General features: G+C 42.7%; 1 non-coding gene across 1 annotated transcript; it reads right to left on the bottom strand.

Moving 5' to 3' along the window:
* Nucleotides 1–599: 599 nt before the first annotated feature.
* On the bottom strand, nucleotides 600–771 carry LOC115869186. Its single transcript, XR_004046048.1, has one exon. It is a non-coding gene; the product is annotated as a U1 spliceosomal RNA (small nuclear RNA).
* Nucleotides 772–12,118: the final 11,347 nt, after the last annotated feature.

Below are 12,118 nucleotides of genomic sequence, written 5' to 3' on the forward strand. Positions count from 1 at the left end.
ACCTACACACCTACACACGACGAACAAGTGAAAATGAGGAACATGGCTTGTCTCACTTCATATAGTTTTGTGCATTTTGCGAGCTCAAAGAAGGGATTGCTAATAAAGGGAAGAGCAAACATAGTAAGAGAATATGGGCATTTGTGCACAGAAGGACTCTTTCAAACCACGCACATTGGCTACAATAGAATAGCTCTCTATTTAAGTCATTTTAGAAAAAGACAGACAGACCCAGGTAGAGAGACATGTTTTCTGAAATCACCCCATGGGAAGGATGGGGGTGTGATACCAGAAACTGGAATGTTCCTGCAGTGAAGTAAAACTACGTGGTATGGATCTTCTAGCCATAGTCTTCCCAGGCCCTTTGAGAGCCAAGAGCACGAGCAGAACACGTTCACGATCCCTGCAAGGAGAGGCACTGGCCACCGAGCCCGTTGTACTTGGAGCACTGCACACGGAGGAGCTACTTGGCAACACTTGCTAAGGAGGGCAGGACCATGAGGCTAAGGAGCAGAGAGACAGAGATGTGCCTGCCTGCATGACTGAAGACAGATGCTGTGGACAAAAGAACTATATCCTTAACACTCCTTTTTTTTTTCCAGGGGAGAGCACAAACGCAGTTCCCCCACCACCACCACCACCAATTATGCAGTCAAGTCTCCCACATTTGGGGAGATCGCAGGGGTCAGCATATCCTGAGTGCAACAGATAAGACTCGCCCGGGGAAAAACCACCTTCGTGATCATGGTATCTCCCCTGCCAGCTAAGTATATCCTTAACATAACCTGTTATCTTCCCTGATAAACTGCCGTAATTTTGAGTGTTGTCTGTGAACCCATGTGTCCCTGAGAGCAGCTTATAAAGCCAGCAGAGAAGCAGAGGGGCATGGGAGGGATAGCTGATATTAGAATAGGGTACAGAAGGTTAAAGGATAGAGGATGTCTGATTTTTAGATGTAGAGTTGAATTCTCCTTCACCCTTGGGTAGCCAGAGGAGGGAAGATAAGGCCTCCACTTTATTCTTCAATCCCCAAGACTCTGCTTCTCTCAAGACGAGGATTTCCTTATAGGCTTGCATTGTCTGTCAGTGTTACTATGATTGATGTCATTTCTGCATTTCCAACCTTGCTGCTTTCCTACTGGACAAGGGGTTCTGATTTGTGTATACATTTTGTGGAGCCTGAATTAGGCTTTGGCCACTCGTAGACTAATAACTGAGACAAGATACAGGATACTCTGGATTGCTTCAATTGGGTCAGATGTCCATTTCTGACCAGCCAATCCTGGTGGCTAAGAAAGCACAGTCTGTTGGAAAATGTCAGCTTCTATTCAAATCCTATGTTTCAAGTACCTTTCAGGAGAGAGGGTGGGAGTACTATTCATAAGCGTATTAAAGAGTGCTGGGCAGATGTTAGGAGTAAATACCCACCATTCATAATCTCTTCTTTCTATTGAAGCAATATTCCAAGTGTCTCTGTGATTGACTGATCTATCGATTGTTTGCGCAAACGTGGCTCTACGTCTCCACTCCCCAGTGTATCTATATTCTCTGCAGCGACTTCCATCCAGAAATGGAGTCCATTTCCCTGCTTCGTAATCTAGGTGAGCCCTATGACTGCTTTAACTAGTTGAATCAGACAGAAGTGGCCCTGTGTGCTTCAGTTGTTTCTTTAAGAACCCTGTCACCAACAGCGGACCAGGCTCAGGCTAGTCTTTCGGAAGATGAAAACCCAGGGGCAGAGCCAGGTTATTAGAGCTGAGGACATTCTAGATCAGGGCTTCACACCAGTTCATTCCGTCTCACCCCCTACTAATAATTTGCACCTGGGGATATTGTCGTAGCTGCATAAGAATCACCGGAGGATCTGACGAGACACTAGATTCTGATTCAGTACACGTGGGGTAGAAATTCAACTTCTCAGCAGTGGGTAGAACCACAGGGAACTGGTTTGAGGCCTTGGTCTAGACTAGCGCATTCCCAGCCAATGTACCAGCTGAGCCACAAACACAAGACCAAGCTCAGCCAAGACCAGCTGAGCCCAGCCAAGACGAGAAGAAATGCCCAACCAACACACCAGCTCATAAGCTAAATAAATAATTGTTGTTTTAAGCCACTAGGTTTTGTGGTTGCTTGATAATAGCATTATTATGGAAACAAATATCATTAAAACCTCCAATTTATGAAATGCAATAATCCCACACATAAAAAACACAAATAAAATTAGTCCACTTCAATGCAAAAAAAATGTATTTTCTATATCACTAGGTAATGTCTGTTCCTCTTCTTTAGGTACAAATTGAACTTTTACATAATATTTGATGGTGGTAAAAAGTCATAATAACTCTAATCAAAACTTCCCACTTAGAATTTTTGGGGAAAAAGCTAAGTACTATTATAAGATAGATGATGATTTTAGCTGGTCTCATTGGCATCTATGTGTTGAATCATTTCCCTGGCAGTATATTAAGTTAATTGGCCAATCTGGTAGCTCAAATTCTGCCAGCTGAGCAATTTCTCTCCATTTTCCCTAACAGTGATCCTGAGGGGAGGGAGAGGGGCTTTTGGAAGATTGGACAGGTCTGTAGCCATGTTCATCTGTAATTGGTGTAAGTTTGGAGGCCTAAGGATTACGTGGGGCTTAAGCAATTGATCACCAGCTTCTATATTCACCTTTGAGATTTCTCTAACAACATCACAAGTGCCTAGTCAACAATGCCGGAAACGGGGTCCAGCCAATATTTGAACTGAACATAATCCTCAGGTTTTTTCCTCCTAGATTAAGAATTAGATCTCTAGTGCTGGCCTATGTGTAAAGAAGGCAGGCGGAGAAGCAAGTCAAGGCTAATCTTTCTCCTACCCATCAACCTATCGCTATCAAGTCAACTTCGACTCACAGCAACGCTGTAAGACAGAGTAGAACTGTAAAGGCCGTCCGATTTCCAGAAGACTGATGCATCGTTCTCCCACATAGTGGTTGATGGGTTCCATCCCTGACCTTTTGAGTAGGAGATGAGCTGCATAACTCCTATGTCATCTATCTCATCCCTTCCCCCAAGTAATGCTTAAGAGAGACCTGGGAGAAGGTAGGAATTCCTAGGTGTCTCACTTTAAGGTTGGGCTGAGAAACTGATTTGGGCAATTTGCCAGTGCATCAACACCCACACTTTAACCAGTTCTGAAGGCTAGAAAGGGATTCGCTTAGCAAAAAATTTTAATAGTATTATTGGTATTTACTTCACATATCATATGATTTAATAGTTCAGATATTAAGATATTATAAACCCAGAACAAAAAAGCATATCTGTGAATGAGGGGGAGTGCGGAGTGGAGACCCAAAGCCCACCTGTAGGTAATTGGACATCCTCTCACAGACAGATCTCAAGGAAGAGATGAGCCAGTCAGGGTGCAGTATAGCACCGATGAAACACACAACTTTCCTCTAGTTCTTTAATGCTTCCCCTGACCCCACTATCATGACCCCAATTCTACCTTACAGATCCAGCTAAACCAGAGCATGTACACTGGTACAGACAAGAGCTCACAACACAGGGGATCCAGAACAGATAAACCCCTCAGGACCAATAATGAGAGTAGTGATGATAGAGAAGGTGGTGGGGTGGGGAGAAAGGGGGAACTAATCACAATGATCTATAATATAACCCCCTCCCAGGGGAACAGTAAACAGAAAAGCAGGTGAAGGGAGACAGCAGTCAGTGTAAGACATGAAAAGAAAATTTATAAATTATCAAAGGTTCATAAGGGAGGGACGGCTGGGGAGGGGGGGAAATGAGCTGATACCAAGGGCTAAAGTAGAAAGAAAATGTTTTGAAAATGATGATGGCAACATATGTACAAATGTACTTGACACAATAGATGTATGGATTGTGATAAGAACTTTAAGAGCTCCCCCCAAATTGATTTTTTTAAAAGTACAGAATGGAATATGAGGGGGGGAAGATATTATATTATTGAGTTATTATTCTCAATATTAAAATATTAAGAAGATCTGTGCAATCATTACTACAATCAATTTCAGAACACTTTCTTCTCACATTGTTGTTAGTGCCCCATTCCCCCCACCTTCCCCTACTGTACCCTATCCAATTTTTATCTCTATAGATCTATCTATTCTGGATTTCAGAAAATCATATAAAACAAAATCACACAAAATTATACAAAGCAAACAAACAAACAACAAATGCCTAGACAAAACACAGAAAACCCTCAATCAAAGAGAAAGCAGAAAATATGAAAAACTGGAACAACTTTATAATGGGTCAAAAGGGAGATCAAATGATAGCGTAGGACATCGTAAACTAACTCCATCTGCTATAATTGGCTTTTCAATGCTCTCTGTATGACGGCATGGTTACCACATCCCTTGACAATCCCTTGGTTGGAGAGGATGTACCAGAGACGTAATCCATATGGGGGACCCTGCAAATGAATCTGGGCTTCCACTGTCATCCGTAGCCCTCTGCTAACTGAGTGTTCAGAATTAAAGCTCTGATAATATTCCCTCCTTTGGGTTTGGGTTTTAGCATTTAAAATACTTGGATCACATGGCTGTTATGCTTCTTCCTTGTGAAGTTTACGACGTTTACTAACCACTTTACTAAGATAGTTGCCTGTTTGGAGACAAGGCTTTAAGACCCCAGACACTATTCTCTAACGAAGCACCATCTGGTTTCTTCACCAGTTTGCTATAGTGCCATAACTTCAGTGATCTCTTCATGAAGGTGATCATCAAGCAGGGCCATATCATAAGAACTAATTGTTCTTAGATTGGGGCTAGAATAAAGTGTAAGTCCAAAATCCATACATCTATATAGATACATAAAAGGGAATGACCCCTACCCAACCACCACCACCACCCCCAAAAAAAAACAGGAAAAAAACTTTGCTGGGCTGAGCTTTCATACTACACATTATTCCCGCTAGGTGAGCATCAAGCAACTTGCTCTGAGTTAGTGCACGTGGGAAGCTTCTCTCTGGTACAGTGAATACACAGTGAGTAAAAGCAGTTTCACTCAAACCTCGTCTTGCTTGTTGTTTGTTTGTTTGTCTTCATTAGAACCTCATTTTTTGTGATGGCTGATTTAAAAGAACAGCATGTTGCTGTGAAATTTTGTTTTCTGCTTGGGAAAAAATTCTGCAGAAACTGTTGTGATGTTGAGCACAGCTTACCAGGACAGCGCTATGGGAAAAACTCACGTGTATGAGTGGTTTTCTCATTTCAAAAAGTGAAATGTTAACTGATGACAAACCTTGTTCTGTATGTCTGTTAACTTCCCAAAGGGACAAAAATATTGACTCGGTGCATTTAGAGTTCGTTCCACCAGGTCAGATTTGTTAATCAAACTTTCTATTTAGAGGCTCTGAAAAGATAGTGTAACAGTGTGTAACCAAAAAGCCCTCATTTGTTGGAGATGGGGGACGAGTTTTGCCATCACAAAAAATGCACATACTAATGCAGCCACCTCAATGTGCAAGTTTTGGGCAAAAAACAGCATGCCTCTCTTGCCCCATGCACCTTATTCACCTGACCTCACTCTGTGCAATTTCCTTTGGTTTCCAAGAATGAAGAGGGACATGAAAGGACAATGCCGAGTGAGTCAGGGTGCAGTATAGCACTTATGAAACATATAACTTTCCTCTAGTTCTTTAAGGCTTTCTCCCCACCCCAGCCTACCATGTCCCCAATTCTACCTTACAAATCCAGCTGGATCAGAGCATGTACACTGGTACAGACAAGAGCTCACAACACAGGGGATCCAGGACAGATAAATTCCTCAGGACCAGTAATGAGAGTAGTGATACCAGAAGGGGAAGGGGAACGTGAAGGGAGAAAGGGGAACCGATCACAATAATCTACATCTAATCCCTTCCCAGGGGGACAGACAACAGAAAAATGGGTGAAGGGAGACAGCAGTCAGTGTAAGACATGAAAATTTTTAAAATAAATTATTAAGGGTTCATGAGGGAGGGAGGAAAAATGAGCTGATAGCACAGGCTCAAGTAGAAAGAAAATGTTTTGGAAATGATGATGGCAACATATGTACAAATGTGCTTGACACAATGGATGTATGGATTGTGATAAGACCTGGAAGAGCCCCCAATAAAAAGATTTTTTTTTAAAGATAAGAAACGACAATGCTTTGATGATGTGGAAGAGGTGAATGTATATAGATATATGGCTTATATATGTCTGCAGCTCATTTTAAAGATATCATTATCATTTTATGATACAGAAGATTATAAATCATCCCATTGGGGCATCAGGTAATTCTGACAGTATCATCAATTTAGCCAATGTTATAGAATTTAAAACATTGTTGAGAAAAGGAAATTATACAAGTATAGGCCAGCTACAAACTTCAATACATGAATTGTTGACTTGTACAAATTAAACTCCTAAGTGGTTGGCACAACACAAACAATGGGGGTTGGTGATACGGTGAGACTTTCGGTGTCACTTGTTCACCAGAGCAGAACCATGCCTACAAGATTAATGCATGTCATAAGAAAGCAAGGAAGGCATGCAAATAGCAAACCTATGGTCGTCCCAGGTCACCATTCATCAGGCATCTTCAAAGCATGGCATCTGTCTAAGTCCAATGGCCTTGGGATAGCAGTAGTCTGTTGCTTCTCACACTAGGGTATTTCAGCCTTAAGTTCAAAGGAGTGTGTCAGTTCCATAAATCGGCTGTAGGTGAGTTTGAGGTAAAGCTCAGTCCCAGTGGGGTTTCCACATCAAATCCTTCTGGTGTGGCCTATGAAAGATGTTTGGGCTTAGCAAATCTTTGCAGTAGTAAACTGCTTCATATTTTTCTTGTAGGGTGTGGGTGGTTCAAATTGCTGACTTCCAGTTAGCAGTCCCACAATTCACCCATCAAGCCACCAGATATCCGTGAACCATCACAGTGCCCTACATTTGAACATACTTACTGCTTAAACCAGTTGTCATTTCTATTGCAACCAAGAGTTCTGAGTGATGCAATGCATAAGACATAAAAATAAATGCAAATATAGAATTGGCCTCTTAGCTCTATACTCTACTTAGGTACCACTGACCCCAATTCAATTGTAGACAAAATGTCTAAGTTCAAGGCAGGAGGAGCCATGCCAGCTGAGTTTGTCCTGTACAATGAGTATGGTAAAAGGATGACCAGAAACCATGGCCCCCAAATCTGCTTACAATCTCGGCCTGCGACAGGACCATGTGCAACTGCCTGGGGGTTGGTAAATCACATGTCTCACCTAGGGCTAGGCCATTTCCTGCCACAAACAGATTTTAGTTTCTGTTAGCAAGAAAGAAAGGAGTATGTATTTCAGCACAAAGTTTTCCTTTATAGTTAACCCGTTAATATTTCAAGTCTTTTTTGATGGCTTTATTACTCTATTACCCTTTGAAATATGAAATGTTGCAGGGAGGTTTCTTTAAATATCATTTTTCTAGAAACTAATATGCTGCAAACGAAGTGGAGTATAGATATATAAAGTGTATCTCTGACTATATTTTGAACCCCCACCTGAAGGTATAACCGTAATCTTAGAACAATTAGTTCTTACTAGGTGGCTCTGCTTGATACTTACCCTCATGAGGGGATCACTGAGGATATGGGTATTAAGCAAAGCTTGGTGAAGGAAGTAGATGGTGTCTAACTATGGATATAGTGTCTGGGGCCTTAAAGACTTGTCCTAAAATAAGTAGCCATCTGAAGAAGCTATTAACTGATCCACCAACCTCAGTGTGATCAAAGGATTTTTAATAAAATCTATGATCACATGGGACTGCTAATCATAAGGCTAGCAACTGGAAATCACCAGCTGCTTCATGGCAGAAAGATACTGCCATAAAAACGTACAGCCTTAGAAACTCACATGGGCCAGTTCTTCTTCTCTGTCCTACAGGCTGTGAGTTAGAATACCCTAAATGGCAATGGGGTCTTCAATTTTTTGAGAGGTTTACATTAGGCTACAGTTTGAATCTCTACATATATTCAGCCTCCCATTAACTGGCAATGTGAAACACCTTTTCCTCAGGTACAGCGTGTTTGTAAGTGGATCGTTACCACTGGAACAACCAGCCCAGGGAGAGACAGGCAGTCTCACCCTCAGGGACTTGCCTGGTGTTCCCTTGATGGAATTTAGGCTATGAGCGTCCCATAGTCAATGCCTGCCTTCGTTGGAGGGCCCTGAACCAATCGTCAATCATTTTCAGTAATGCACACAGTCCCTTTCCTGCTTACATCAAGCTTCTTTCAACTGTAATGTATTAATCTGCTGCCAATCATGACTTTGTGAGTTTCCTTTGTTCTCCATGTTCTGCTTAAGTGGCTAGGTTTCTGTGAATCCTTGGACAACATTCTGGCCTCATGCTGATGGTCCCTTACCTGGATGATTTCTCTTTTGTCTTATCTTCGTCCTGTTTAACTCAAGGTGTATATATATATATGTGTGTGTGTGTGTGTGTGAATGTGTATTGGCTAGGTAACTAATGGTGTCTTTCAGCGGAAATTTTTTTCAATCAAAATAGACAATAATCCTGACCTTCCAAAAACTAGAAATCATAGAAACCTAGACTGCTGAGGAAATGAGAAATCTCACTCAAGAATATGAGCTCTGGTCTCCGTGGTTCACCCCTCTGCCCAGGCCAAGGACAGATGTCCCCAAAGAACTGTAAATTCTGAAGATGGGATCCTACTCTTAGATACAAGCATGCAGGCTCTGACCAGAGAAGAGGTCCTATTCATCAGGGGAACTGGAATTGCCACAGCTGAGTTTAAAGGTTTCTACCTAAAAGTAGACATGGCCCTAAACTTACCTGCGTGAAAGTCTCAAATCTACGGCATATGTTCAGCGATGCGGTTATTCTAGTCAAAGCTTGATGTGCTGCCAACAACCCTGCTGAATTATTTTCTGACTGCCTTCCCAGGGCTGCCATAGACTCCTGACCCGGCCCTGGTCTGCCCCTTCAGGATGCAATGTCCCATGAGACCACACTAACCCAGCAATGACCCTTGCCACTCTGAACTCTCCCGTGACTCCATGCCTTTGACCACAAGAACTAAACAGTCTCATACTACTCCCCCACTGAGGCTCCATCCACTGGCCCCAAGGAGTAGCTAAATGGTTTTTTACAAGCCTGAGATAATTCAGACATTTAAATATTGATGTTCATTTCTGGGTAGCCATAAACACAGAAGGGGGGAAAGAGCATGTTTACTGCTTCCTCTCACTCCATATCACCATGCTAATGGCCTTGATTATTGGAATAAACACGGCTTCCTAAAAAGGGAACCCGCCTGAATTAAAAGGGATGTTCCTTGTTTCACGACAAAAGGATCCACCCACCTGGTGGCATTTCCTTTGTTCATCCAGCACACCCCAAGTTTTGGGTAGGAGGAGAGCTCTAAGAATCCTGAGTCCTAGGCAGAGGGAAGGATGTTGTTGTTGTTGTTAGCTGTTGTGCACATAAAGTGCATTGGCTGGGAATAGAACCCAGATCTCCAGAATGAAAGGCAAGAATTTTACCCCTAAACTATCCTCTGCACCATCTCTGAACTTCCCCTGAAGTAAGGACAGAGTAGACGATCCTCAGTGCCCAAGGAAACAGATCCCAGTTGCCACTGAGGCTTTGTTGATGACAGGAGTTCCTGATACTCAACTTCAGATATGAAATGAGTGACCAAGGTGGCTTTCTCTTCTCTACTCAAGGCATCGTTGTGCTTTGGGGGACTGAATGCTGCCAGGAGGTCACTAAGTGGACATGTTCAAGAAAGAGCCACGGTGCCTCTCTTCATTATTTTTTACAGTCTGCTTATCTAAACACTCACTCGATCTTGGAAGAAATGACCCAATCTTTCAGATTTCTGCTCTATTGTGCACTTGGGTTTCTTAAATGGCTGGGTGGTGGTGGCTGTGGTGACCTCCAGTCAGGACAGTGCACACTGGATTCTCATCACAAGAGTCGGCTTTGCCTCGGAGGGGCTGCCTGCCTTGCTGTGGACTAGTGACCATGGCCGTTTGGTAGCTCTCCTTCTAGGACATTCTCCTGAGAACTGAACTCAGAAAGTCTGTCAGATGACATTGGCTTGTGTGACTGATGGTGAGTTTTCTCTAGATTGACCGAGAACCAGTCATCTCCCTGGATACTAGGTCTAGTCTTGCTGTGGCTGCCAGTGAATTTTAGTGCAGCCAGTCTGCTTGGCAATCTTCAAATATTATTCTTAAGATGGTGATTGCCCTCCATCCTTCTAGAAAGTTCCTATCTGACTTTCTTTCAATTTTCTAGACCCTTCTTGTGTCTCCTGGGTCTTGCTCATGTCACAAAGGGCATGGCTAGCTTTGCCAGCATGTGTGAGTTTACTTTGATGTCCTCGTTTTCTGGTTGCAGAAGATAATCAGCAAGGCTCTGTTTGCACAGAGCCCCAAATGGAAAAGTGGGCAAAAAATCTTCTCCCTTCACCTGCTTCCTTAGCTTAACACATTTCATTGAGTCTAAGACACCATTGGCTTCAAGATATGTCATTGTTTTTTGTACATTGAAAGAAGCAAAACAAAAACAGTGCCCAGTAAACTGACGCCAACGGTTTTAAGATGCGTCCCGGTTCATAGATGTCCAAGTATGAAAAGAATAAGTGTGTATTAAATCAGCACAGTGATTCAAGGTGTGTACCATATCCCACGTGAATGCTGATCCCAAGAGGTAAGATAGAGATACAGACCTGACGACTAGCTAACCTTTCTCTCTCTCTTCCTTCTCTCCATAATCCCTCAGTCCAAGAGGAATAGGCTTTGGGCTTCTGGCTTCTTCTCACCATGTTTTCCTGTTACTCTAGGGCAGCCCGCTTCACTGCTCGGCTTCCTCTCTCTAAGGAAGAAATGCATCTTCTCAGCCATGTTTGAGTCCGTGAACTCAGAAAGTCTAGTCCAGATGACAGTGGCTTGTGACAAAAATCTTTCAGCTGTCACCAATTGAATGTTAGCTATTTTCGAGCCACTTTATAATGATGCTAAACTTGTCTTTACTATGTTTCGAGGATGCCTTTGACAGAAAAACACACACACACATACACAAACCAAAGCATGCATCTATTACGAAAACTGACCCTGTGCCATTTGCATCCTTGCTTAGTACAAAAGGAAGGGCAAAACTGACATGCTGTAATTACAGCTGAAAAACCAAACAAAGCAAAACATACTCCCTTTAATACCCACAACTCTTCTTTGTGAGAACCTATAAAGGCAACATTTGTATCATTGTCTTTTTCGGTAGGTTTACCACCCCATCACCCCAACATCCCCCACGCATGCATGTTCCTAAATGAGGTTTTTCCAAGGGACCCAGAGAGGATGTTGATTTCGTAGTTGACCTCTTTGCCATTTCCAGATGGATAGTTTTCCCCGCCAAAAATAACCCAGGGACGGACCCTTGACACGCTTGTGTTTCTGTGCGTTAAAATCTTTGGATGAAGTATGAACAGTGGCTTCTTTTTGCTCTTCTAGTGTGAATATCGCATAGGTAAAATAGCCGTTACAAATTAAAGTTGTTGTTATGATCTAGTCCGAATGGGGCCTTCTTTCTTTCTCTCTCCCTTTCTGAAGGGTTCTTTTAGAGCAGGCCAAACGAGAAATCCCAGGGGCAGGATGTGTTGTAACATAGAGACTCTGTGCTGTGACCGAAACCTCTTCTCCTTGCATTTTTAAAACAGACACTTTATACGGAGATGCCTGGTAAGATAAGAGGAGCAGCTTCTCCTTCCAGGACTTAGCCGGCTGGTGAGGCACAGCTACCTCACAAGGGCCTGGCTCTTGTTTGTTTTTCCATAATCTACACATAACTCTAAAGTCTTAGCAGATCCATCACTATTAGTACTGGAAGGACATCAACGTGATTATGACATGATATGATTATGGTATCTTGGAGATAGCTGGCTAGGAGGAAACTGACACTGTCCTGCGGTGGGCTTTGAAAAGTAACGTTCCATTGTGAATCGGGTGAAGGGTTACAGGGCAGATGATCCGTTTTCCCCTGAATTCACACACGGCATTTTGTTTCAACTCATCAATGGCAATCCCCTCAAGGTAGCATAGCTCATCTTCTTTCTTTCTT

This window comes from Echinops telfairi, unplaced genomic scaffold, assembly GCF_000313985.2.
Source record: "Echinops telfairi isolate 266 unplaced genomic scaffold, ASM31398v2 ScPeMD7_1;HRSCAF=3_1, whole genome shotgun sequence".
In the NCBI taxonomy this organism is placed as follows: domain Eukaryota; kingdom Metazoa; phylum Chordata; class Mammalia; order Afrosoricida; family Tenrecidae; genus Echinops; species Echinops telfairi.